The sequence below is a fragment of the Harpia harpyja genome, chromosome 5 (genome assembly GCF_026419915.1).
Source record: "Harpia harpyja isolate bHarHar1 chromosome 5, bHarHar1 primary haplotype, whole genome shotgun sequence".
NCBI classification, from domain to species: Eukaryota; Metazoa; Chordata; class Aves; order Accipitriformes; family Accipitridae; genus Harpia; species Harpia harpyja.
The window spans coordinates 22,245,579-22,272,247 of record NC_068944.1 but is presented as its reverse complement, the minus strand read 5'-3'; the positions used below and the strand labels follow the sequence as shown (position 1 = coordinate 22,272,247).

General features: G+C 44.4%; 1 protein-coding gene across 2 annotated transcripts in view; it reads right to left on the bottom strand.

Moving 5' to 3' along the window:
• EPB41L3 (erythrocyte membrane protein band 4.1 like 3) overlaps positions 1-9,040 on the bottom strand; it is a 150,220-nt gene extending 141,180 nt beyond the window's left edge. Inside the window, exon 1 of one of the 2 annotated variants that reach the window (XM_052787334.1) lies at positions 8,847-9,040. The gene's annotated coding sequence lies outside the window, so the exon portion shown is untranslated. Of the gene's footprint in view, positions 1-8,144; positions 8,164-8,846 lie in introns of those variants that run through there. The other variant, XM_052787336.1, reaches the window with a different exon arrangement.
• Positions 9,041-26,669: the final 17,629 nt, after the last annotated feature.

Sequence of the window (26,669 nt, the reverse complement as noted above, 5' to 3'; positions counted from 1 at the left end):
TGAAGCAGCAGCCCACTTACAGACCATACTGCCACTCCGTTACCAAACTACCATGTACCAGTCATGCACAAGGCTTCTTAACTGCACTCCTAAGCCATGCTGTTGAGGAATAAATGATATATAACCGGAACTAAGAGAGGAGAAAAATGCAGCAGTGCAACATATGTTCATCCTGCCTGAAAGGTCATATGAAATGTGATTAGTGCCATTATCCTCCAGGAGTCTGAATATTGCCTTTAGACAAGGGCTTTCCGGCATAAGCTGTGGATCAATAAAAAGGATTAAGCAGCAATACTTCGGAAATGCTCAAAAGCAAAATATCAGGTTTTAGCTCAGATTTCTCCAAAGCTGTGCCTGAGAAGAAACTCTTAAGTTTAAGACCTATCTTTCAGTCTCAGGCTCTTTGCATCAGTGCAAGACGCAGGTGCTGCGGACTGTGCACATTCAAGAGACCGAAAAAGAAAAAGGAGAGGGAGAGAGGTGATGCCAACCCCCCCGAAGGGGTGTGCACCAGCTAAACCCGGCTGCAATCTGTCGGAGAGCAGCCAGCACACAGCCCCACGCTCACTCCCACACCTTACCCGGGACACTCTTACACAACACTACACTTACACCACACCAGGGACACTCACATCTCCCTGGGACGGGACAGGTAGCCAACGCTGTGCCCAAATCATATTTGCCTTCTCCCTCAAAACTTAAGGCTGTACTTAAGTGAGGTTGTCACCACACAGGTGAGAGGTGAAGCAAATTGTATTCCTTAATTGAGCCTATTAGTAGTAACGAGTCACTCCTGCTAGGTCTAAATAGCTCAGAGATAAATCCCAAGGCTGCTAAGCTGCCAACCGCCTCCAGTTAGTGCTCAGAGGCAGCTTTATTCCTATGGACAACACTGTGAGAATACAGCCACCTCCAACCCTGCTTCTGGAGCAGATCTCCAGGCTGATATGTTTTCCCTACAGCTGTCCAGTCACCTTGAATCAAAAGTCCAAAGTGCCAGAGCCTCATCCTCAGGGAGCAACAGTGGGTACCCCCAGACTGGCATTCTGCAGGTCAGCCATCTGCACATGAGTAAAGAGTATGACCCTGAGAGAGCTTTGTGCCTCTTTTTTTGTTTTGTTTTGTTTTTTTAAATTTAAAAAAGAGAGATCTCACCAGAGACTACTTGGGGTGGAAATCCTTTTCACGGAAAATTCTGGTACAATGTTTAATGCAAACACACCATCAACGCATCATCAACACCACAGGCAACACTGGTATTAGGAACAGTAAGGAGAACTGCACAGTGCTTTTCTGAAAAGCTATCCAATGAATTAATAATCTTCTGTCTGAACTATTTGCAGAAACAACTGAATAAGCCAGAAAAGAAAAATTAAAATGTTCTAAGCTGTTGCTTCACAGTGTGTCTTACAGAAAAGTCATTTAAAAATTATTACAAAAGCAGTAACACTCGATCTCGTAAAATGATACTATTTCAAATTAATCCACTGCATGTTAATTCACCTTCGCCAACAATAATACAGAATAAGAAAAAAAACCTCACTCCATCAAAAAAAAAAAAAAAGAGTTGAAATTCAGTAAGCTTTGCCTGTTGCTTCTACAAAACCAACATCCCAAAAGCGGACTTAGCTTTCATCAAGCTCAACTTCCAACAAATAACACTCCTCCTCTTTCTCCCAAGCAAGCATAAGTAAGTGAAACTAATATTGCAGACTCACCAAAATCATCCGTATTCCAGGAGGCAGCAGTTTGTCCAGTTTGTGAAGTCCATGGTTGCAGCATGGTCATGGCAATCAGCAGGAAAATGAAGGGAAAAAGAAGGAAAAAAAAAAAAAAAATCTTGAGATTCAATGAACAACACAACACTACTTTTTTCTGTAAAGTCTGCATTACAGAATAGTTTCAGGTAACTCAACATACACCCACACCCTCAACTTACTTTAAAAAGAAAGAAAATAAACAAAATAGCAACATCGTATTGATAAAAGAATAATAATTACAGTCTAATAACGATCTGTCAAGGCTGGCCTCATAAGGAAGATTTTGTGAGGGGGAAAAATGTATTTTAAAAAAATCAAATCTTTCACTGTACCTCCCCCCATCAGGCAGTAACAGGTGGGCAACATCACATACAGAAAAGGTATATTATTTTCTCATACTGCTGACATTTCTAAATCCTTGAGGAGGAGATGTAACATTTGGCAAGGAAGGAAGTCAAAACCGCCACAGGCCACAGCAACTGCTCATTTTCAGAATCCTCAGTCAAGGATGGGGGATTGATAATTTATTCTTTGCAATTAAGGGGGCTTGCAGCCTACCCCACAGCTAAGTATCTATGAACAGCTACACATCTGCAAACTGTCAGGAACACCCAAGCTGAAATAAAATTTTTTTTTTTGATTTGGACCTCAAACAGCATCCAGGTGACCAAACCCAGTAAGTGTCACTTCTCCCCTACTAATAAAAAGCCAAAGAACAAATTTTACATCTTTCCCAGGCTCAATGTTAATTTCTTCTGGCAACGGCTCCAAAACATTTGACCAATTTAGCATTTGGTTTTTTACTTTTTTGTTTGGTTGGGGCCTTTTACTATTATTCCTTTGGAGAAGGAATGCTTCAAAGGCATCTGTACAAAATGCCAATTGCTATGGGTTAACCTAAACAAACTGCACGGTGTGTATGTTACGGCAGTGAAAGGCATGCTTTTCTTTCGACTAGAGAAGCCAATTGCGTTTGCAAGCTCAGGAGGAGCGCAAGGTCCCAAGTGCAGAGACACCAAAGGAGGAGAGCGCTGAAGCCTGAAGTGGAGAGGAGGCGGTGGCCATCTTCTCCCGGCAGCTGTATGATCCATCAGATTGACCGTTGTGCAAACAGCACCAAGGCTGACGAGATGCCAAGAAGCCAAAGGTCATTGCAAAGTCTCTCACAACAGATTGTGATATCTTCCCGCTTCATACGTTTCGACCATCCAAATTCTTCAAACCAGCTGTTCTCAGGAATACAGATATCCTCACAACGCAATGATCTTCTGCTTGGTCCCAGAGAAGGGGCCTGGGGCCAGGGCAGCATTTTGGCCTCCCGAAATCCCAAGGCAGCGTAGGCAGGCAGTGAGCCACCTGCACAGACCTTGGTAGGGTTTCTTTTTGATCCTTGTAGAAACAGTGCCATATGAAGGCAAATTTATCTGCTGGTGTCAAAAAGGAAAACATAACTGGCACAGACGACTAATTTGCAGCCCCCCTATGGATAACGGCTGATGAGTTACCTCCTCCTCTGCCTCCACGGCCCATTAATAAGACAGCACGAAAGTCTGCAGAAGGATGATGAGTGCTCATGTATTTACCACTTTGCTAGCAAGCAACTTTTTCTGTTGCTGTTTTTGTAGGAGTGCTTTGACAGAAGGAGTTCTTCCAACGCCTTCATGTGAAGAATATTGGAGAGGAAAGGGAAAAGAGATTGCAAAGGATTTGCCTTAATTTCTGATTTCTCTTGTCAGTCTTGCGAACCACAGTCCCTCCCCAGAGATGTGACCATGCACCATTACAGTCAGCGTGACTGCAGCGCCAGATTGCCCTCAAGATACTGCCTGCCTTCTCCCTCTGCAAGGGAAGATGAGATTACTAGAAGGACATTTTTCCTGGAGCAGACATGACTCCAAGGTACTCCCAAGGACTGTAATGGCCATTGAGTGACCTGACTAAATGCAGGACTTCAAATTAAGGAAAGTGAGATTTTGATGGTGGCATGGAACAAGGTGAACATTAATGAACTTATCAGGAGATGAGAGGTCAAGAGGTCACAGGAAAGCAGATGTTGAGTAGGTGGGAACACCAGGAAATGTGTTGTGCAAAAAGAGGAGGAAGGATGTATGGATGAATTAAAACTGGCAGAATTCGAGCAGGAGAGCTGCCTAACTAGTTTATTTAGGATGGGGAGGGGACAGGAGAGAGGGATAGTAGTGCATCACCCCCCTTGACAATACTGTGTATGCATTTCTGAGTGAGAACAAGAGGTGGTTGTTGAAGTTTGACACATTATAAAGGGGCAGCTTTCCATTAACAGCTCAGAAGGTTTGGGTGGGGTGGGGGGAAAGTCACGATATGACATGATGGGATGGATGAATGGATGGGATGTAAAATGCCTTGTGCTCTGCAGCAGCATCCACTGCCTACACTACATGCCAGTTGCTTGGGTCAGGGTGAGGAGAGATACATCAGAGCAAGACCACAGAGACGTTTTGCATTCCCCTTGCTCCTCTTCACATGCTATTTTTGCATGACACTGGTTATGAAACTGAAAACGTTGGTTCAGCTTCAGGCAGCAATTTTAGGGTCAATTGCTTCTTCACCAGACACTGAAATCACAATTTTTCAAGCATCAAATTAACTATGAATGTTTTAGGGGACAGTGGACTTCAGTGATGCATTATTACTGTGGGTCTCCCTCCTCAAAAGCCTATCTTGTAATCCCTTTTGATATGCCAGGTGCCTTTTTTTTTTTTTTTCTAGAATCGCACTTTAAGATGAACTCTGCAATGACACTACTTGATTTTTGCCCATCAACTCATTCCCGACTGTTATACACTCTCCAGCATACAGATCTCAAGTGGTGGAATACACTTTCAAAACCACGTGAAGCATTTTATCCATTTATCACAAAAGTACATCAATATAGGTTTTCCAGCTGAAAGCTTTTGAAAGTTTCCTCAAAACTTTTATGGTTCAGCTTGGATGCGTTCCTAATCCACAGGCAGGGTAAAAGACTCATCTGGCACCAGTGCACCACGAAATAAATAAACAATAAAGCCTTAATGAGGTTAGCTGTCCAATAAAAACCTAAAAACCAGGACTATGCATCTTTCCCTAATACTGTCAGTACAATACAGAACAACTACAAGCCTTGATGCTGCAACTGATTTCATTCTGGATCCAGCTGAATCAAACTGGTATTTAAACAGCATCCCAGCCAATACTCCAGCATGCTAGGAGAGATGGAAACTAATGGAAATTGGAAAGCCATTGCTGGGGATGATGTCAGATTTGGATTTACAATGTCACCTGCCAGTGGAAGTTCTATGACAGAATCAAACTTTTATATATTACTCTTCTATACCGACATTATTAAAATGTGAATATGAAAAAGTGTTCTTTAAAATGGAAAAGACCATCCAGCAATATCCTGCAAATTCTATGCATCTTCAGCTAATATAAATGAGAAGTGCTATTTTGTATCAAAATGGGATGCTCACAAAACTTAACGGAAATATGGTAGTTGAACTGAGAAACAATGAAATCGGCAGTGCTATGGAGATTTAACATTTAAGTGATACATAACACAAAGTTCAGTTTGGTTTGTTAGGTCTCCATTTCAGGTCTACAGCTGTACCTCCCCAGCTTGCTATATGACCATCGGGACAACCGTGAAAGCCTACCACATCACGAGCAATGAGCTATACAACTGAAAATTCCCAGTTGCTTTCAGTAAAGTGAAGGCAGCATTAAACATCAGCAGTATCAAAATCTCGCCTCTGTCCTTGCAATATAAAACCCAAGTGCTATTTGAGTTTCACAAAACACAAGCTGTGGCAAGTCCTCAGAAAGTGAGAAACTTCAGGTCATAGCAAGGTTTCGTAGCTTCACCCAAGAACATCTCTATGAAAAAGCCATAGACCCATATGTAAACAAACATATACATAAACATAGTATATGTATGTATACACACACAAATACATACATATATATCAAAATTATATATAATTTATATAAAGTGTGCTCATCACCCAGCAGGTGGCACTCGTACCACAAGCTCCTGAGGCTGGAGCACTGTGGGAGGCTGTAAGCCTCTACAGGAGGCACCATCTTCCTGAAAGGTAAAACCACCATGAGCATGAAAGTGTGTCCACCACCCTTTTGCAAGACCTGAAGTATCAAGTCCAGCACCTGGGCCAAAATCCCATTAAGCTTACTGGCCAAGCACCACCTCCATTAATTCCCTCAACAGCTGCAAGACGCCACTGCTGCTAATTTTCAAGTGCTCTTGCAGCCTTTCCAGAAGAGTAGCATTTTGGGGACTGAAAGGGTTGTGGAATATTTTCGACGTAGATGCATCACATTATGATGTCAAGAACAATACAATTAAATGTAAAGCTTCCTTCAGACTTCATCACTTCTTTTCTCCATTTACCACACCCAAGTAGCTTTCAATTAGTCCCACTAATAATTTGGGCTTTTGAAGATCTCATGAACGAGCAAATCAGAACTGGCAGAGGAAATGCTGTTTTCCTTTGATTAAAATTGAAGACTTGTTTTCACCCATGACTTAAGCGTCACGATCATATATACATTCTTAATACACCTCTTCTTCATTTGAGTGGTGCTTCAACTTCAGCTGAGTGGGTTTGTTTTTAAAAAAATATTTTCCCTTCAAATTCAATATTCCACCCATCTCCCTTCCCCCTTTAAAAAACAAACAAACAAACAAACAAAAATCAGTTTAGAAGCATCAATTTGAAAACATCAGCTCTGCATGGAGCAGTGCTGTTTCCCATAAGAGAATGCCTCGTGTCAGATTGAAAGATGCCTTTCCAAGGTCATTTCATGTTCCAGTGGGTTTGTTATGAAGTTGTGGAACGGCAGATAAGGTTGCGCGAGATAGCAAAGTGCCTTCCTAAGCTCATTCTGGGCAGTAATGTGCAACCAATATTTGAGCAAGGGACTTCTATAGCATTTACCTCTGAAAGAAACTTCATATGCTGAGATAAATGCTGCTGCAGGCAGGACAGGAGTAGTACTGAGATACCGATAATCTGTTTTCCTGCTATCTCACAATTAAAAAAAAAAAAAGCCACAGAAAAGGCCATTTTCTTGACAAATTTACATTAACTGCACATGTTTATGGCACTTGGCAACGGTTGGGGGCAGTTCTAGGAACATTAGTGGGTATCTCTTCAGGAAGTTTTGTTGAAATACACAAGCCTTTGTAATAATGAGAATTTGATGTTAAAAACTGTTCAATTCAGAATCAATAGTGATGCCTCCAAGTTACGAGAAAAAAGGAAACCAAAGTAGCTCCCCATTAGGTACCAGGGCTAACAATCTCCAAGGTTAAAAAGGAAAAAAAAACCAAACCAAAACAAAAAGCCACAAAGCAGATCTAAGAATATTGCTTTGAAAGTCTTGTAGTTACAGTGTGAGGAATAATGATCCAGTGTTTTCAGACTGCTTCTAATATAGCCCGAAAATGGAGGAAACCATATAACAGTATCCTCTTAGCAAGCTTTTAATACTGCCTGAGCCTATCCCAAACTCTGAAAGAAGGTAAGCATCTGGCAGCACACCGAATTGCGTGCCACCATTTCAGCCATCATACCAGGGACTAAATCCTTCCCTAGAAAGAACAGGGGAACAAGCATATGAACTCCAGACAGACAGAGGAAAAAAAAAAAAATCCTTCTCACAAGTGGTTAGCTACATCTTAACAAGGTTTAAAGCTTGACGAAGGATCACCAATTTGGGATCCAAAAATGCAAGCACTTGGCATTGAAACGCCCCTAGGAAAGGGGTGTTGAGGGAAGGGGGTGTGTGTGTTTTTTCAAGTCCCGAATGAGCATTTTGGGGGTCCAACAGCCTGTCATGAAAAATTAGAAAAATGGCCACCCAGCACTGAACTGTGCACAAAATGCAGAATTTCGGTGCTTCCAGTTCTGCATTGCACCCTGCACTCCCAGCCCCAGCATTCCCACACGCTCCCAAGCAGCCCCGGCGCCCCTCCACACCGCTTCCCGCTGGCGGGGAGCGTGGGACCGCGGATCCCAAAGCCCCATCTGCAACCGCTCCCGGGGCTCTATTACTACTACTTTTAATTTTCCTGCTGGTATCACTTTTCTAATGAGCTGTTGTTACAACAGAAATGTAAATGCCGCCGGCTGAGTAATTCTAGGTTTTTTTTAAACATCCGAAAAGGTACAGAAAAGGGGGTACCTTTCTTATGAGGGCACCTCATAAATACCAGCTATTAAACATTGTTAACGCTAAAGACGCACTGACGCCGCCGGCCGCCCGCAAAACCTTGCGGCTTCATCAGGACTGGCCCCAAGCCTACACTAAACCACCCCAAAAACGGGCTTCAGCACCGGCTGAGCTTACCAGCAGATGTTCCCCCGGCCGCGCTCCAGCCTGCGCGGCGCAGCGCGGCGCAGCTCGCCCCGTCCGTCCCCCCCGCCTTCCGCAGCCGCCCCCGCCGCGCACCGCGCAAAGCCCCTAACTTTGCGGCCGCCGCTGCGCCCCAGCCCCCCGGGCGGATCTTCCGCGGGAGATGCCGCGCTCCGCGGAGGGGAGAGAGGCGGGGAGGGCGGCTGAGGGACAGGCTCCCGCCTGCGGCACTCCCGCCCCGCACCGCCCGGCCCCGCGCATCCGCACCGCCCCGCGGGCGGCAAGTCCGCTCCGCCGCCGGGGAGGGGGCGAGCCCTGCCCGAGGGCACCCCGAAACAACCCACGGCGGGGGGGGGGGGGTACACGACGACGGGACGGGCGACGGGACACCCCAAACAGCCAAAAGCAAAAAGGCGGAGGGGGGGAAAGGAAAACGGCGAAGAGGCGACCCGGCGCCGCAGACCCGCGGCCCCCCCCCGCGCAGCGGCGCGGAGCGGTGCGCAGCGGCACGGCGCCCCGCGGGGGCGGCCGGGGCAGCGCACGCCCCTCGGCCCTCCCCGTTGACCTCAAGCCAAGGACAGCTCGGCGGTCCCGCTGCGCATCGCGACCCAGCGGGGCGTGCTGCGCTGCGCCTGGCCGGGCGGTGGCAAGGGCGGCCCGGGGAAGCGAGGGGAGCGGGGGCCGGCGGCTCCTCACCTGAGCCGGCCCCAGGAGGTGTTTTCCGCCGCCGCCGCCGCTGCGGGAGGCGCCTCCTCGTGCTCTGCGCCGAGAAGGCTGGCGCGGACAGCCCCGGCCCGCCGAAGTTACGCGCTGCCGCGGAGCCGGGCTCCCACCTGCAGCGCCCGGCAGACTCCGGCAGCCGGTACGGCTCGGCTCGGCTCGGTACCGCGCGGCTCGGCCCGCCCCCCCCGGCTCCCGATTGGCGGCGCCGCCGCCGCCGCCCCGCCTCCGCCCGCCCGGAGCGCCCGCGGGGGTGGCCGGGGCGCGGGGCCGCCCGGGCGGCGGTGGGCAGCGGGGGCCGAGCCCCCTACGCCCGCGGCGCTGGGGGGCGGGAGCAGGTGAGGAGCGGTGCGGGGCATCAGCTCCTCCTGCCCCCCACCCCTTTTTTTTTGCCCTTTCTGGGGGGGAAAAAGGGGACAATAATAAAAGCGGTTCCGTGACGTTACTTTGTGCCATCATTTCGTGCCGTTAGGCATGTGAGGAGCCCGTTGCCACGGCCGGCGCTGAGCGGCTGCGAGGCAGGCGCTGCCGCCGGGTCCGGACTAGTTGCACACGGTCGTTAAGTCCCGGAGGAGGCGGCGGTGGCCGGGCAGGGTGTCACAGGGTGAGCGCTCCCTCTGCGACAGACCCGGGGAAGCCACAAATTTCTTTGCAACAGCTGAAGAACGGGGCCAGGTGAGCGGCCTCGGGGCTTCCTGAGCAACGCTGCCCGCCAGAAAACCCAAGCACCCCATCCTTTTGCTCTCCTTCCCTCAACAGCCCAGAGCAATTGCCTGCTTTTCTTGTTTAAACTACGAGTAGCCCTTGCACCAGTGCGCTCTAGAGACACAGAAGGACAGCGTATAGCAGGCGTGGGACAGAAAGGAGAGTACAGCTGCACTGGTGGGAGTGTGAAAAGACAGTTTCCAGGTAGTGGGAATCCCCCTTTGGGTTTGGGAGCAACCACCCTGAACCTCTGGAGAAGTGAGGTCGCAGGTCTGGGAACACAGCTATCCCAGGATGGGAAGTCCTCAGCCACGTTCGGAGGTGATGGGGATACTCCCGCGGAAGTGAGAAACTTCCTGGAGAGAAGCACACCGAGGAAGAACCAGAACCGCTCAGGGCTGACTTGTCTTGGGCAAAGCGGTTGTGAGGTATCCTGCCAGGCGGCGGGAAGAGCATTCCCAGGCCAGCCGCTTTGGGTGTCATGCCTAAGTCATTAACACCAAGATTATACCTGACCCTGCCGAGGTCTGTAGGTCACGACAAGGCTGACTTATCCCCTGTGGGAGGCAGCCAGAATCACCGCATTTAGAAAGCCTGTCAGCTACTCGGGGCTGGCGCTTAACGCCCAGCAAATCCTGCCGTCCGGCAGTGGGGAAGGCCGTCTCCCTTCCCGGAGCCGAGCGGCAGGGGCAGGCGGGATCCCTCCCAAATGCCGCGGCGCAAGGCTGCGGTAGGAAGAGCTGCGGCGTCCCTTGGCACTCGGCCAGCAGCGCCCGCTGGCACCTCTGCCTGAAGTTTGCCCGTGGTGCAAATTATTGCTGAAATCTACCACGCGTAGTATTAGGAGTTCAAAGGATACCCGTGGGGGGAGATGTCCTTGTGAGGGGGGCACGGGGTGCCAGCCACCAGTGGCAAAGGTTGCAGTTCCAACGAGGAAATTTTTGCTCAGCATGCAAGATAATTTTCTGTGATAAGTTATGCTTAGGTCAGCTCAGCAAGAACATACTGCTATCAAAGGGAGTTGTGTGGCAAGCAGATTTCCTGGCTGCCTTCATTTTTTATTTTTTTTTAACTGGGGAGCTATGTACAGTTATTGACTTTTACGGCTTTTCAAATTGATATGCAAGACGTGATGGGCTCAAAGAAGCCAGAGGCAAAAATTTAGTTAAATAACCTGACTTGTTTTTTCTGCTATTTGGCAAAGTGTTCACAGAAACTAAAGTCCCAGGTCTATGGCAGGATGCACAGGATGGGGTGAGGGAGCTGGAACTCGTCCCTGGCCGATGCATCAGCAGACGTCCACCAGCCGAGAGCCGGCAGCGTCACAGCGGGGACACGGCTCTGGCTGGGGACAGCGAGGCCAGGCTTCCCAGCTGGAGCAGGGCTGCAAGGTGAGGAGTGAAGCTGTGAGCAGGAAAGTGGCCTTGGTTGTGCTGCGCAGATTTCCACTGGCTATCGCGGAAAGGACTGATGGTGCACCCCATGGTATAAGGGGTTTCTTACCTTTGCTAAGGGCGAGGGGGACTCTGGGAAGAACCCAAGTGTGTAGAAAAAGTGCTATAAAATGAGTGCTAGGGGCGGGAAGGCTCCCAGGGGAAGCTGGTGCTCCGCAATGGATGGCAGCAGGTACCTGGGGCTTTAGGGAACTGGCTTCAGGCAATTCGGAAGCAATCGCCAAGCCTCGTTTTATTGGACAAAATGGCTGAAGCATATTTTGGTCCACTGATGGGGGAAAAGGCTGCGCCAGTCCCTGTCGGGGAGGCATTAATTAAAGGAACTAATGGCGAGTTCCTAAAATATCCATCGGAGTGATCAGGATGTCTGCTGAGAGAAATCTGACTTGCTGGGCTTCAAGTTGTGCCAAGTCATTGTGTTCATCAGGAAATGAGAGTGTTCTGGGGCAGGTAAAACAGAAATAAATCACACTGACCCTCCTCTGGTACTTTCTGCTTGTATTTCCAAAGCCGTGTTTCAGGAGGTGGCTTACATACATTCGTTACGTATTTGCTTAATAGACTGTAACAGCTCTGAGGCATTTTTTTGCTTATATTGTGGTTAATGGTTTTAGCATGTTGTATAGGAGTCTCTCATTACTAAAATCACCGTCCTAAGCACCCCTCTCTGAAATTCCTCTGCTAAGGATCCCTCGCAGAGGCTGCATTAGAAGAATGTTAATCTGATTTACGGTAACCCGGCATGACAACTTGTGGTAATAGGTGATATAAAGTTGAAACCTTGCGACAGAGAGGACATTCGTCTCTGACCGTGATGTGAATGTGGAAGCCCCAGGGGGCTGGCTCAGGAGAGTGCAGAGCCTGTGAGCACAGGGTGATGAACGAGGGGAAGTATTTACAGCATCACTCTAAAGAGCCATTTACACCAGAGAGCATCATTATTTCCACACATATCAGTACTTCCTAGTGTGGGCTGGCCTCATATATCCAAACTTTTATGGGCCCTCCGTATTATTTGTGTGGCAGTGGTGGGTTTTTTACTTTAATGAACCTAATTAATAATGCTTCATCTGCCACTGCTTATTAACACACTGCTGGGAGAGCAAGTGGTGGGACAGGAGTGCCTGGCGGTCACTGGTCTTCAAGCTCTGAAGGAGGAGTCCAGCCCCTCTCCAGCTCCATGCTCTGAGGATGAGGCCAGAGGCGCAGATTTACCATTAATTTTGGGTTCACATAAAGGAGTAATAAATACCATAGTAATATACTATGCAGACGGCATTTTCTCTGTGGAAAGACCTTTTTGAATGGTCTCTGTGGCCCCGCCATCACTGGCACACCAGCTGGCAACACTGGCTCCTGGCATCCTCTGCCCCTCAGGCACACCCTGCAGACAGACCTTCCACCATGGCGCAGATCCTCGCTCCCGTGCAGTGCAAATCAGTTCCTGAAAAGTTTTCTGGTCCAACAACTTACCTGCTTACAGCAAAATCCAAGAGCACTTGTTCAAATGCTCCATTTCCAGTACATGAAACTATACACCACAGAAGCAGCTTTGCCCATGCCTGGTCATTTTAAATCGATGGGGTTTGTTAGAGGGGCCAGGGCAGTGTTTGTTATAATTTGCCGGTCCCTAAGGACTGCTTTTGAATTGGAGGCCATTATTATCTGAGATTAGAGCTATCCACAGCTTTATTTTTATACTATCATCAGCGCACATGATGTTTAAAAGACAAAAAGACAGAAAGAGGCAGCATCCCTGCCCCAGAAAATATACGGTTTGGGGACTGAAACAGATTTATTGAAATCAATGTGCACTTTATCATTGATTTCTTTGTGCACTGAGGCCTCCTCTAAAGCTTGACAGCTTTTTCTTGTAAAGCTGAAATGAGACTAACCTGAAGTATCAAACCCGAGTAGTTTGATATGGTACTTCTCTCTCTCAACTTCTGAGACACCGCAGAATTACTTTTATTTAAAAATATGTTTATCACATTTACTGAAAGTGCCCAGGCTGCCTAAAACAATACAAAATGCATGCAAAATTCAATTTAGCATTGGCAGGGGACTTGACCAGATGATCTAACTGGTCATTTATAGCTAGCTATGACTGTAATTACATGTCCACATCATGCCATCTAATATGTTAAATTCATCCTACACCATATTTTCATTCAGTGAAAGGAATTTACTTTAGCATCATTCTTTCCCCATGTCACAACACCCATTTTTCACTGTTGATAAGAAAATGTCATTTTTTGTTAAAAAATTGCAAATGACAGAGCCATTGCTATGTCACCTGAGCTTTACTTATTTATTGATTGTCTCCTTATTTAGTGAATAATTTCAATGAATTTCAGGATAATAACAATCTGTAGTGCATATCTATCAAATTGTACAGAAAAGACTTTAAATAAATTACTGTGAATTAGGATCTCATCATATGAAATGCTGTTTTTGCAGCCTCCATAGCTTGACCCCTAAAAAGAATAGCAAGAAATACATTATCTGACTTCTTAAGTGGACTGACAGCCTTCTACAATGAGGTGACTAGCTTGGTGGATGAGGAGAGTGGTGGATGTTGTTTACCTTGACTTCAGTAAGGCATTTGACATTGTTTCCTAGAAGACCCTCATAGATAAGCTGATGATACGTGGGTCAGATAAGTGGACAGTGAGGTGGACTGAAAACTGAATGATCAGGTCCAGAGGGTTGTGATCAATGGCACAAGGTCCGGTTGGGGGCAAGCCACTAGAGGTGTACCCAAGGGCTCAATGTTGGGGCGAACACTGCGTAACTTCTTCGTTAATGATCTGGCTGATGGGGCAGAGCGCACCCTCAGCAAGTTTGCAGATGAGACAAAACTGGGAGGAGTGGCGGGTATACCAGAAGGTTGTGCTGCCATCCAGAGGGACCTCAACAGGCTGGAGAAATGGGCAGATGAGAATCTTACGTAGTTCAATAAAGAGAAATGCAAGGTCCTGCAACTGGAGAGGAACAACTCCAGGCACCAGTACAGGCTGGGGACTGATCAGCTGGAAATCAGCTCTTCAGAGAAAGACCTGGAGGTCCTGCTGTACAAGCAGCGGACTGTCAGCCGGCGGTGTGCCCTTGCTGCAAAGGTGGCCAATAGTATCCTGGGCTGCATTAGGAAGAGTGTTGCCAGCAGGTCGAGGGCGGTGACGCTTCCTCTCTGCTCAGGACTGGAGAGGCCACAGTTGGAGCGCTGGCTCCAGTTCTGGGCTCCCCAGTACAGGAGAGATACGGACTTACTGGAGAGAGTCCAGCAAATGGCCCTGAAGATCATTAAGGGACCTGAGCTTCTGAGGTATGAGGAGAGGCTGGGAGAGCTAGGACTGTTCAGCCTGGAGAAGAGCAGGCTCAGGGGGATCTTCTCAATGTGTATCAGTACCTGATGGGAGGGAACAAAGACAAGGGAGCCAGCCTCTTTTCAGTGGTGCCCAGTGCCAGGACAAGAGGCAATGGGCACAAATTAAACCACAAGAAATTCCATCTGAACACAACCCCCCCTGCTTTTTACAGTGATGGCAATCAAACACTGGCACAGGTTGCCCAGTGAGGTTGTGGAGTCTCCCTCCTTGGAGATATTTAAAAGCCATCTGGACATGGCCTTGGGCAACCTGCTGTAGGTGGCCCTGCTTGAGCAGGGGGGTTGGACTAGATGACCTCCAAAGGTCCCTTCCAACCTCAGCCATTCTGTGATTCTGTGACTAATTCAGATGATACCCCACAGAGCAGCACTCTTCCTGCTTCTCAATGAGAAAACAGCAAAATAGTCCAGTGAAATTCCATTTTCTGACTTTGATGAAAGAAAATATGTTACGCATCATTAACAGCATACCAGCATATTAAAACCATATTATGCTTGTAAAATAAAGAACATTTTTTCATCCATTGCCATCAAATTCATGTCTGTGTTAATCTGAAAAAATAAATAAATCCACATGGATCTCCCAATTAGTGATGCAAAGCAGGTATATTCTTTAGTTTGAAATCAAAATATTTCTGTTCAAAGTTTGGGATGGAACATGTACACTCCCATGTTGCAAATTAAAACAAATTAGACAATTTCCAATCAGAAACCTATGTCCAGATGAAGGAGATGGCAGTATCACAGATTGGACATTCTGCCCTATAATGGCTCATCAGTCCAGGCCAAAAGTGCAGTAAAACCAGAGAAACATCTGTCGTTGTTCTGGTTGACCTACATAAGCAAGAGGCATATTGTGTTGTTGGACAGGACTGGTGGCTGCCTGCAAGTGTGAAGTCTGGACAATCACAGACCACACTGAAGTGGAAGGGCATGCTGACCGTCTTTCTTTCAAACAAAATGAAAGAGAAATTAAAGCCTCATTTGTTTAGTGGTAATTGAAACAAGACAAGCCACCGCCCAAGGTGCAGCACAATATAGGAAGGCTGGTTTAGAAGCTCGGCCCTGTGGCTAGGGGGGTTTCACTGGAAATCGGTTGCAAAACCAGGAAACAGGGCATTGATTTCGTTCAAGCTCTGTGTTAGCTTCTGAGTGGAAAGAAGCACAAAGCAAGCAGGCAGCCGGACAGGCAGAGTGTGTGTGTGGCCCCAGAAAGGTAGCCAAGAATAAATGACTTTTTTTTCTTTCCAGCCCTGAAAAGCCTGGAGAAAGACCTCACAAACAAGAAGGCAGCTTCTAATTCTACAGTCCTCCTGTGTTTTGGCAGAAAAAATATTTATATTTTAACAAACAGGTTTTACCTGACTCGTAAAAACAATTTTGGCTTGAGGCGACCCTAGAACTCTGCGAACTTTGGCTTCCTGCAAGGAGCAGCCTTATCTAACTGCAACATCATATAACCTACAGCGCTTAAGTCAGTCTCCCATAAAGCCGGCTAGCGTCCCATCCCGCTATCAATTAGAACTCTTCTTGCAAAACAGTCTGAAAAAGATGTGTATTACAGCCTTGGAGCTATACAGCTTCTCCCACAAAGTTATGAAACCTTTCTTCCTTTAGGGATAAACAGTAATGCAACATCTAATTTGTATGAATATCTCTTTCAGCTGCTTAAATACTTCCAGCCTGATGAATTTTTTAAGCTGTTCGGATTTCTCTGAATGTATTAATCTTCCACACCTGTTATTTTAGTGTAAACAGTGGATCATGCCATGCTACTAGTGTTTCACATTTCCTTCTGTGCTTTTTGAAGGTTCACGATTTGACAGCTTTTTCAAAATGGTAAAATATTAGTCAACTGTCCTTTAGATGGGTCTCCAGGTAAGGTTTTAATGCTGGATGGTCTGTGGTATGAAAAAAAACCCCAAACACGTGCTGACAAAAAAACCCTCTTATCTGACTTCAGCTGTTCAGTCTACTCGTGGTTCTTGTCAAACTGAGAATTTGCAGAAATGAGTAATAGTGCATGGACTACTGCTTGTTGTTGCCAACTCCTCGTCTCTAAATGCGATGCCATTTGTGTACAGAGCTATCCAGATGTGTGTTGCAGCTTGATTTCCTGGGGCTGTCTGTGGAAACGCTTCAAGAGAAGCAGTGCTCTCTACCCCAGTGACATGATAAATCCCTTCAGGATGCTACATAGTACCGGAGCAGCAAAGCTTTGTTACATTTGCCTTAAATGTGTCCCTTTTCAGTTTGTCGAAAAGCCATCCTCTCTTATGAACAAGATTGTGAAGCCCACAGAAAATGCTTTTTGTCATGTCTGACTGAGCCCTTTTTAATTTGACAGTGGAAATTGTGGTTCTGTAGTCTGAGCTGTTTGTTTGTAATCTGGGCTTTTTCACTGATACAACAGAAATAGCTCCAATTTGAAGGTGAAAATTCTAGCCTGCATTTCTGTGGCAATGCTCACAGAAGAAGTCTGGCAACACAGGGGGACAGAAATGTATGCCTTAATCCTCTGAATGAACAGGTGCCTCATAGTTAAAGACAGATGAATATTTATTTGGAATATTTATGTGGCATAACCCCTATCGGTCCCTGCCTCTCACTACCCGTTCCGAGGCTAAGGACTCAGATACCCAAAGCACAGCATGGCAGCTTCCCCATTTTTATCTTCTCATGCACTCGATTGGTGGAAGTGGAGGGAAGCTCGTGGCAAGAGCTGAGGTGGGAAGTGTGCGTAGCCCTTGGAGGTGGGAGGTAAGCCTTGATACATGGGGAGAGGGGAGGAGAGACGGATTCAGATCCCCCTGACCTTGGGATAAGCTTACAGATCGCAATCTTACCAGCATTTGGAAGTTGCAGATCCCCTTGCTTTTGACTCCCCTCTTGTTTTTCTTTTTTTCTTTTTTTTTTTTTTTTTTGACAATGTGCAGTAGTGGGGGCTTATGATTGCACTTTGCTATAGCAACCGTACCTGTGTTTTAGCCCTGGTGCAGCATTGGGAGCTAGAACCACAGTGCGGGACCTCCAGCTCCTTGTCCCGGGGTGGATTTCCCATTGAAGAGCTGGGCTGCAGGGGCAGTGCCTGCTTTTAGCCTTGCATCATGCAGGGCGAACTCCCTGTTGCGAGGGCTTGTGCACACTGCTGCTGGAAATGCCCCCTGCCAAGGCTGCTTGGGGACTCCTTTGTCCCAGTTTGGGTAGATGGGCTGGGAATCAGAGCTGGTGCCAAGGCAGGCGCTGTGATTTATGGGGCTTGCCCCGCTCTGCCCACCCTGGGCTCTCCCTCTCGCAGTCCCTGGCCACATCTCCAGGTGGGTGGTCCTCAGAGGACAGCCCAGTCCTGCCTCAGGCCAGACAGGCACTGCATCTGCTGACATAGGTGGGCTAGGATGGACATGGAGAGCCAGGTCCAGCTGTAGGTAAGGCTGGTTTATTTCCGTGTGAGCTGCCACAAGCCTAAGAAGACATTTAGCAGAGCATGCTCGTGTAGCTGCCGTTTTACTATTTTCTTCTAAAGCTTAGGCTTTTATAGCGGAGAAAGTAAAGATGACAAGTGAGCTGAAAACATTCTGAGGATCAGAAAATTTGTAAAGGTGCTTCCTGACAGCCTTTATATTTTGACTATGTCATTCCTCTATGACATTTACAGTTACTGTGACAGTTACTATTACAACCCTTTAGGTTACTGTATGTGATTTTACAGCATGGATCATGTATTGATTACAAAAGGACCATTGCACATATATAAGATCAATAATCTGTAGAGCATGCTATATTAAAAAATAAAAAATAAAAAATGCTTGAAGCAGGGCTGTCTAACAGACTTACACATGTTTTCAGACCATACTGTTCTCACTGATTGGCCCACAGATTTCAGATTCCACAGAGGGAGGGTTAAACCTCCTGACAGCTGCAAAAGTTTTCACAAAAGCAAGTGGTATGTGTATCATTAAAAAAATCCAGAAAATTAGTCCAGCCCCTTCACAGTAATGACTGAAAGGAGGAGTTAATAATTCCTTAGTGAGATAATGTTTGTCTCGGGTGAGTATCAATGTGGAATCTTTTTTTTAATTTAATTTTCAATTTTAAATAAAGGAATCAAAACTAATGATTAAAAAGGACCTCAAACAGGCTTCTTACTTATTATAGAAAGAGATTATTAACATTCATGAAGGCCCTACTTAAAACACAAAAGACTTTAAATGAGCTGAAGGATGAAGTAGACCCTGCAAACAATAGGTAACACATTAAGAAATATAGAATAGCATCAATTAGCTCAATAACTACAAATATGTTGACATATTTGGCTACTTCTATTCAATTTATTAACTCCACACACTAAAATCAAACACACACAACTGCAGAAGCAGCAAAATGGATATATCTAAGTTCGGTTCCTCTGACACAAGTAGCACCTTTCTTAATCATATGAGTGGAGGAAAAAAGCTTTTCATAACTGAGGCCATAATTTTTCAAATGTTGCTGGAAAGACAGTGAATCTGTTAGTAAAGGATACAGCTTGTCCACTTTTGAAACTTGGCCCAACAGAAGACAGCTATTAGCTTTACTTATGATTTCCAGCATGAATATTAATGTGGAGACTAGGTGTAAAAAAAATCTAACCACGCAGCAAACCCCTACCCTGTAATTAGTGTGCTTTTTATGAGTGAGACTGAATGTTCATCACTTATGGTCATCACTTCAGTAAGGCAACTGAAAAGAGCATGTGAACAGCAGCAGAATTGTATCCTGGGATATTAACAGTGCAGGAAGGGTCATATGTCTTCTGACTTCAGAGTGTTACTTGTATAAAGACTAAAGAATATGTAAAATCCTTAAAGAATAAAAATGAATCTACATTTCCATGTATGTATTATTTTAGTGAAAGCTGTAATTTTTTCTAAGAGTTAGTTATGGCATTTTGTCCCGCTACACTATACCTTACACAGGTATTCTAGCAGGCTGTCTTGCTTGCAGTGGTTAAAACTCATTTCGTCAGTCTGTTTTTCACAAACAAATTTATGTGCTAAAAATCTTTCCCAGCTGCTTTTGACGACACCTGCCCATACTGTGCCATACACGCCATGTGCCAGAGTCGTGAGTTGTGTAAAGGGGTGTACGGCACTGATTTCGGTGGGGCCCCCATGATCTGCCCCAGCAGAGAGCAGAACCTGACACACATGCAGGAAAATATAAAGTGTTAAAAGTGTGATCAGCAGTTTGAGAAGAAGGTCAACCGTGTGTTTTATGTGTCACCATTTCTCTGATAAGCCTGTGGCTGTGCCAGTTCAGAGGATGTACTGTGCCTTCAAAATTAATATTACAGTCAGACTCATCATTTAGCATTTATGCCATGACCTTTCAGCTTGATAAGAGAAACTTTCACATTTTTATGTTACTTACAAAACTGTTTTTAATATGTTTTACATTCTTTTGCTAACATGGTATGTGGTTTTAGTCCTCGAGCACCTTGCTTGGTAAAACATCTAAAATAACAAAATTACTTTTAAACATAACCATTAAGTGCTCCCCTGAATTAGAACATTATTGACTAAATTTCATGCCTATAATAAAGCTAATAAAGTAGGTTACTGGAGCAGGATTTGAGATTTTAATTCAGATTTATAATAAGACACAAGGAAAATGGCTAATGGATATTGACTACCAAAGGTTACTGTGATGAAAGATGAAGGCTGAGACACAGTTCAATCAGCACGACGGTGCTGAGTAACTTTTCCTCACACTGAAGACGAATTTGTGATACTATGGATTGCTCCATCCTAAACAGGATAACTTTTCCCAAATCTTAGGTGGAAACTTTTAATTTATATTGCATTGAAACATTCTACATTGATACCAGATGTTTGTAGGAATTGCATAATTCTTTGTTCATTATCCTTTGTAAAGTAAATCACTATACAGAGAATAAATCCTGTGGAATAACTTTACCATGAAGTAACAAAGGTGTTGCAGTAGAATTAACAGTAAAAGTTCAACTCAAACAAATTTTGTTGTTGCAGAAATGCTTCTTCTGAAAAATGAAAATACTTTTGACTGAACTCCAAAATGGAAAAAAAAAAATCAATAGCATTCATTGGCAAAACCATTCCATGTATTAACAGGGGAGGAACGACTCAGAATTAAAGATTTGACAGCATAAACTCAATATTCTTAACTTCAGAATTCTATAATTAAAATCCTAGATTTATAACCTCAGTCCTACAAACATATCTATAGCAAATGCTATCAAAAACCAATAAGATAAACTAGGATTTTTATCTACTCCTCAGTTTAACTGTATTTTGGTCTAGAAAATATTACCATTCCAGAATGAAAATAATGCCTTGGGACTGTAGATATAATCTGTTTTATCTTGCTTATGGGCAGGAAACCATCAGCAATTGCTCCTAAAGTATATTTCAAATTTTTTTCTACTCTGTGACTGGCCGATGTGGCTGATATGGATACTGGTGGCCAAGCTCAGACTTGAGAGAGGTGGATATCATGCTGTCAGACTCAAATGCAATTTCCCTCACTGTACCCCAGGCCCAAGCAAGGTCCCAGTCAAAAATTAATCCTGTGGAAAACTCTAAAACCTCCAGGCTGTGAGACATGGGTTTGGACATCTCCAGTTCTCTTTGGACAGTAACCCTTTAGGACTGAAGAGTTGCGGGAACTGCTTGGCACAACCAAATGCATCCTGCAGACTTCATACTTAGGACCATCTCCCACACAGGTGTAATAGGAGGGAACATTTCTAGGTTCCCACATCAGCATTTTGGACATAGAGAGGTAAGGAATGTTTCCAAACACTGCACATGCTTCCAGCAAAATGGAAAACTCTATCTTCTCTGGTTAATAAGCAAACAGCACATCTGAGTAACACTTACCGGGATGGTGATGACTCCTGTGCTTGGTTCTTATCTTAATATTTTTTTCTGAATAGAAATAGAAATAGGGCCATTCTCACTAGTCTAGATTAATTCCACCTTGTAAAAATGATAACAAAATAGCATTTGTTATGAATTGAAATGAATTAATAAAATGAAGAAATTAATCTGAATTCTCTTTACTAGCAGTTTAGGCAAATACTGTGAGGTACTTGATAGATTTCTGTTCCTTAGCTGTTACAAATGCTACTGTTTGTTTTTTTCAAGATGGCTTTCTATGAATATTTTGCAATATTTATTTAAGAATGATGTTTCCATAAAAATTTCCACCAGTGAACTTTTTTACTGCTGGTAAACACAAACACGGGGGTTTTGAGAATCAAACTTGCTTCGAAGTCTAAGAAACAGCCATTGAAATCCCTCATCTTTCCAGCCATTATTTGCGTTTCTTTTTCCTAAAGCCTATCTCAATCAATTGAACTCTTGCAAATGGCCCCTTTGCAGTGCACTGCAGAGCCCTCTTGGCCTGGGGATAACTCTAGAGCTGCCTACAATTATCTCTGAGTGGCTTCAGCTTCCAGGCTGGCACCTAAGAGAGGTAAATATGACTCATCTACTTTCCGGCCAGCATTTTTTGCTCCTTGCAAAATAAATGATGCAGTAACTATCATAATTCCTCTAATTTGTACAACTAAGCAATTTTTTTAAGTATGTAATTTGTATTATATATTTTATGTATATGTTTATTCACATGGAAAGAAAGAAAATTGGGCAAAAAAAAATCCCTTTTAAGTTGCTGAACAAAGTACACAGGTGGAAGAAAAAGCACATTCATTCTGTTTTTTGATTAATAGACCATTTCCAGGAAGAAATACTGTATTAGAACAAATGCTATACCAGGTAACAGAAACTTTCTTTGTTAAAAATTTCTCATATTTTTAATGAAAATCATTTTCAAAGTGCAAACAACATCATATTGCTTATGCAAACTATTCAAGCTAAGTGAAGGACTTTTCAAAGAGTCTCCAAATCCTTTTTTCACTTTAGCAAAGACCTCTACCATTGGTTTGATACTCTTTATGGATGAAAACATTATTCAAGAATGAGAAATGTTTCCATTGAAATCACTTATCAAATAATAAGCCATTAGCTTGTTTTCTTTCTGGAAGGGATGATGCCAAATAAATTACTTTTATTATAGGTCAAATATCACCAGCACTGAGAGCCTTGGACATAGTTTTTAAATGCCTCAGTGGATCTATAGCAATGCACTTTCTACTGCTGAGGAGTTCTGAGATCCCAGCTCATCAAAATGTATTTATTCAGCTCAGCTTACCCATTCAGCTCCAGTTCAGGCCCCCTCTTCACAGGAGGAGAACTTCAGTGAAGAGTCAGAGGACACAGGAACAAAGAGAAGGGTTTTGTTTGTTTGTTTATAATTCTCCTTTGTGAGATCCCCCAGGAGTAAAAAAGAGAATAGTTCACAGTCTGGTAAGATCAGAACAGCAAAAGTATTTGCAGCATGGCACACAATAAAGCACTGCTTACTTGGCAATACTGTACTCCCAGCCAGCATCATCCTGTGAGACTCTCAGATCAGCTCTAGACCCTGTCAAACTTGCTTCAAGAGCTAAGATTCCCCTCACCTCCAGAGACTTTTCTTCCCTGGAGAGCCCTAAGAGACTGACGCAAAACAGACTTGACCCTCTACAGAATATCTGGTTATATTTCTAATTTTTTCCTTTATGGATGGGTAGATTTTTAGATACTACTTTAAAATTTGAGGCTTGTTTTCATTCCCAGTGATAATGTTCATATCCCAGTAAATTTGTATTTATTTTACAAGCCTGTTTTCTTTAATCATGTCATGGAGCAGACCACTAATCCTCTCCTTCTGGATGGCTGCGGTGAGACCACACACGTTCTCCGCTCTGAGCACTAGCAGACTGGAAAGAGATGAGAAGACAGCAAGAAAAAAATACCATTAGAAACCCAATGCTGCTTCCATCTGAATTGTTCTCATATGGTTCCTCGCCAAGCCTGCAAACTTCAGGATCTTTGGTCTCTGTGGCCTGGCTATCAATCCCTTTTTTTTCCACCAGTTTATCATTCCAAAAGTGATGGCAAAGCTGCATCCAAAGAGCTATCAATTAGCCCTTGGAGGTAGTCCAAAACAACCAGTAGCCCACTCTATACTTTTTGGTTAAGAGGCACTAAGATCAGAAAAGGACGTATTGAGCTGATAAGCCTGAGTGAATTAAGGGCCTCTGTGGAGCACCTAACAAGACAATTTTTGAAGTGCAGTATGCCAGTTATATGGAGGGATGACACTGATGGGAAATAAAGTCTCTGTATTAAAGTGCTCATTGATTGGTTAGTTCCAAAAGCACAGCTAGGATCTATTCTGAGCACACAATGGGTACTTGTCCAAACTATGCTTTCCCTATTTCAAGCAAATTGGCAAGCTGGAAAAGTTTGGCAAAACTACACAGACTGTAGTGGCGTCCATTTTAAAGGGAACTGCAGTTTGAATTTTAAACTCACCTAGAGATGATTCTGAGAAGAAACTGGTGTTTCCTGATTTGAAACTACAAAGCATTCAGCTTGATTTTGACAGCAGTGATATTGCCTAAAGGAGAAACAGATTGTGGTAAGTAGTCCTGCCTTGACGTAAAAAAAATCCCTTTTATCTTCCTGTCCAAGATGCCATCATCAGGGAGACATCTTTCGTAACATGGGTCTCACCTGAACATCTGGAAAGAAAGCTATAGTTAGGACACCTGGTTGTTCAGTTTGCACCATCTGTGTAGTTCCTGGGGCAGATGTTTATGCATCTACTGATGCAAAAGGCACTGGAGAATCAGTCTGAAAGTGTCATCAACTGTCCCCATCTCTGCAACATGGCTGGTGACATTCACATTAAATGTGTTTTGCCGTCAAGAATTCAGATATAGTCTTTCTCTTCAGGACTGTAACTGTAGCTCCTAGTCTTACCTTAAACTCATGATTTTTAAAGATAAATTCTATAAAATATTTTGTTATTTTATGGACTCTACAAGCACTCAGAGAAGTGATGGCTTGCAATGCATGCTCCCCATGGTGGCTGCTGGTGGCCCCATGGGGGTGGAAGCCCTGTTTACAGATTCTTCAGGTTGCAGTTCTTAATTTGGGCACCTTCCTCTGCCAGCATTTGAAGTTAGGTGTCTGTGCCCTTCCTCAGATAACCTTGGCTGCTCCTTCTAGGTCTGCCTCTCCTGTTGACCAATTTATTTAGCATCAGAGGTGCTTGGGGCTGAGATTCACTAGTGGCATGGCCAGAATCATTCACCCACTGGCCACAGGCATGTTCAGGAGCTGTTTGGCATCTCAGCCTGCCCCAGCCACAAGACTTGCTTTGGCACACGAGCTGCTATGCATGGACCACCCCTCAGGCAGTGCAGCAAGAGAAAGCCCAGCATTGTGCACTACAAACCACAGTGTTTGCAGGGGAATCCAACTATTCAGCAGCTCAGAGCCATACTATGCCACTTTTACATAAAACTGTCTCTTAATCTCTCCATTTTTCTATGCATAGAGTGTGTATTTTGTGATCATTATTTTTGTTCACACATCAAGCACACACACTCTAGGTCATTACCAGCCCCATGAGCTCTGTTCATGCTATATATCTTTACCATATATTCCTACTCTTCCTATCCCCCTACCCACAACATTTCTGGTGGCATTTACAGTTATCTGTTAACTTCTGCTAGTCTTTTGATGGACCTCAGGCCTTCCACTTGTTAGTCTATGCTCTAGCTGCCCACCTCTCATGCTCTCAAGCTTGCCTTTACTTCAGTTGCATAATCATAGTAATGCAACTTCTTATACAGGCTTTCTTCATAGCTTTGCTTTAGCCTATGGACAGCAACTGTCATCAAGGACAAAAAGATGTTGCAAGTCTTTGCTTACTACAGTCCTCCATGTCAGATTGCCTTCTGGGATATTATCCAATGCAATTTTCAATTTGTATATCAGTAACTGAAAGGATGTAGTTGTTTATTGCTGCTGATCACGAGTAAGTCTGAAAGTTCAATTTTTATTTGAAACAACCAATTGATTCAAGTATTTCAAGCAAAGTTTCTCAGCTTCAACTGAAAAAAAAGCTTTGGGTGGATGGTGAAATAAATCAAGAGTTTATTTGCTAGTTTTTAACAGCCATTTGCTCAAGGTGGAATATGGCCACTGGCACAGCATATGTGACAATCAGTGAAAAGTGCTTGTACTGAGGAACCAGCAGTGACTCCTGTTTTTCTGACAAATATTTACCTTTGTGTGTTGCATTATCTCTCTAGCTAACATCTTTGTTACCAGCTCCTCAACAAACTGGAATGAAACTGTCTGAAATGCCATGGCAGATCCAGATAAATGAAATCATGAACATCTTACTGTATCAAACTGAATATAAAAATGAATATGAAAATCAGTGTTATGTTGAATTAAATGAGTGTTACTGCCTGCAAAGTATTCCTTGTGCTCTTCATTTCAGCACTACATTTTATTTATCTTCTCCCAAACTGTTCTTTTTCAAGTTGTGTCCCAGGCTGTTGGACTGACAATGCCGAATTACCTTGTAGCCTAGGAATTTTAGGGAGGAATCTGGAGGTTTTGGGCAGAGGACAGGTGGTGCATCCTGGCACATGGTGAAAAATGTGGGAGGTGGTTTGGGAACGTAATAAGAGCACATTAGCTGGATGTTTCTGTTAGAGTATTCAGTAGCAAAATATTTAATGATGCTGACATTTAAATCATGATAATTAGATTTCCTAGTTAGCGCCACACTGAGAAGAATGGGAACAGTTTATATATTGCTCAGAGCTATTATTTCAGACTGTCTGCAAACTCTGATTGGCAAGAATGACCTGGTTCATATTCTATTTATATATGAGTTTTATTTTGGCTTTAATGAAAGCTTAGCTTCTGGATCACAGTTCTCTACCATTATGCGGCTCTGTGAGGATGGGAATCACAAAAGGTTTGCTTTCAGCCAAGCTCAGAGCTCCTCTAGTGAGATAGCCCCACAACTCATTACCTTTGCAAATACTGGTCTACAAATATGGCCATGACACCTACCTTAGGTTTTGAGGGAAGGGAGGTTATCTAAAAGTCTTAGAAGGTACACTGGACATTTGAGTAGAAAACATTTTCTTTGCAAAAAGCTTGCAGGAGGACCAAAGTAAATGTTATTACCTCTCCAAGACATTTGTCCCCTTGCCATAAGAGGTTTGCTACACCAGGCAGAATGGAGAGCAGCACCCACCGTGACACAGACTGACAGTCTCCATCTGATGGCCAGTTTTGCTGCCTTTTACAGTAA